A 2,289-nucleotide genomic window follows, 5' to 3' on the forward strand; every position below is an offset into this window, starting at 1 on the left:
TACATTTTCGACGAGTGCTTGCAGTGTTCGGCCAGTCACAATGCACTGGGTCAGTTGGCCAATCAGAGCAGACAGCTCTCATCTGAAGGAGGGACTTTGTAGAAAACGATGTGTTTGAGAGAGGCGGGGCATAGAGGACCTACAATAATGTACAGTATTTGAAAAATAATGTGTTTTTTTAGCATTAAAGCATGTCAGCATATTATATTACACCAAATACACAAAATAATGATCTTTAAAAAAAAGCATCATATGACCCCTTTAAAGAATGTTCTGCATCACATACAAGTTCATGTCTGTTGACAGCATTTGTGGTATAATGTCAGTTCCAGTTACATTCACAGTGGAAACACAAAGGACTTGAAAATAAATGTAAAAATACACATTGTTTTAATAACCAGATGTTCATCCACCTAGAAAAGTATTCCCACTTTTAAAAGGACAATTTAGACAACTTTATTTGGATTTTAATAATTAAAGGGGTCATATGACGTTGCTAAAAAATAACATTATTTTTTGTATTTGGTGTAATGAAATTTTTTTCGTTTTAAGGTTAAAAAAAAAACCATTATATTCCACATTCTGTACATTATTGTTTCTCCTCTATGCCCCGCCTTTCTGAAACGTGTCGATTTTTACAAAACTCATCGGTCTGAAAAGCGAGGTGTGCTCTGATTGGCCAGCTATCCAGTGCATTGTGATTGGCCGAATACCTCAAGAGTGTGACGTGATGATGTGTATCCCCTCGCACAACGAGACAAAACCAATAAAACCCATTATAAATGAGGCATTTTTTGTATCCAGTGGGGACATAATTACTGATTATAAAGACTTATACTGTCTTTTTACACATTGCGTTGCATTGTGCTGCATAAACATAATACAGTGTCTGTATTTGTTATCGGAGAAACAACAAACAACAAGCTCTAACAGTTTCTCTACACTAATCAAGACTCACGTTTGAATCGAAAGGGGCAAATCCTTTAACGTTACATATGAACACGTTCTGTGAGTCAGAACAGACAGCATTGTAGTCTAGTCTCCCAGAATCAGGAAACAGTCCTCTGTAAAATGCGCTGCACACATCTGAATATTTGGGTTGAACTGTTCTGGAATAGTGTTGTAGATACAACTTAACCACTGATTTCTAGCTGTGTCCTCTTTTGGAAGACCAAACAAAGTAGTTTGGCTTTCACAACAAAACACACAGAGTCTCCACAACATGGAGGCCACAGCAATACTACAGCGAGACTCAAAGTTACGCCACCTTTCTTTGTGTGAACATTTGGGCGGTGTTATGCAAATCTTCCCACATCATGATGTAGACATGTGGGAGATGTTAGAACGAGACATTTTAGGAGTTTGAGACTTGCAACTTTAGGGATCTATTCATGACCAGCTTGTAACACTCCAAAGAGTCATATGACCCCTTTAATATTTGTATTAATAAAGAATTAATTAATAATAAAAAGTCCAGTGATATTAACAAAAATACAAGCAAATTCAAAAATGGAATCTTTAATGTGTAAAGTTATTTGTTTTGAAGTATTAATGAAATTATTATTTATTACTATTATTATTATTATTAATACTAAATGAATGTATTTATATTTAATACTAAATTAATTCATTTATATAATTAAAAAGAAAAACTTAATAATAATAATAATTTATGGATGGTTTGTGTTGTTGACAGAGTTAACTTATAACAAACTAATAACATAAATACTTTCTAACTGGTTATAGTTGTGACTTATTATTATTATTATGAAATAATTTAATATTTATTAATATAACTGTATTATTTATTATTTAAAAATATTAATTTATTTACTATATTTTTCTAATTCCATTATTATTATTATTATTATTATTATTATTTATTTATTTATATCATTTACCATATTCTTTCAACAATAAAAATTGAAAGATTCCTACATTTTAAAAAAAGGTCCACATTATGCCATTAATGTTGTTGATAGAGTTCAGCTTATATAAAATCAAATGTCTTGCTTAGTTTTTTCCATTTCACTGACGAAACTTCCCCGGGTTTCTACAGTCCTGCTTTTACGATCCAAATCTGAGTGGGTTTTGAAAACCACGAGCACCTGGTGTGAAAACGAAAGAAATGCATCGGTGAAGCGGCATGCTTTGTTTTGTCTCGTCTAGTTGTGTGACTCACTGCGGTGAGGCGGCTAATGTGAGCTTGTCTGTTATACTGTCGTGTCCACAAACTTTCGTTTTGAATTCGTTTTTCAGTTGTTGGATTGCAGATGCTTTAATCTTATG

At 32.9% G+C, this 2,289-nt stretch overlaps 1 long non-coding RNA gene across 1 annotated transcript; it reads right to left on the reverse strand.

Annotated features, from left to right (window-relative positions):
• Positions 1–561: 561 nt before the first annotated feature.
• On the reverse strand, positions 562–1,463 carry LOC132096500 (uncharacterized). Its single transcript, XR_009422590.1, has 2 exons — positions 1,209–1,463; positions 562–943 (listed from the first exon to the last, which is right to left on the reverse strand). It is a non-coding gene; the product is annotated as an uncharacterized LOC132096500 (long non-coding RNA).
• Between the last annotated feature and the right edge of the window lie 826 nt (positions 1,464–2,289).

The sequence above is a fragment of the Carassius carassius genome, chromosome 2 (assembly GCF_963082965.1).
Source record: "Carassius carassius chromosome 2, fCarCar2.1, whole genome shotgun sequence".
Taxonomy (NCBI): domain Eukaryota; kingdom Metazoa; phylum Chordata; class Actinopteri; order Cypriniformes; family Cyprinidae; genus Carassius; species Carassius carassius.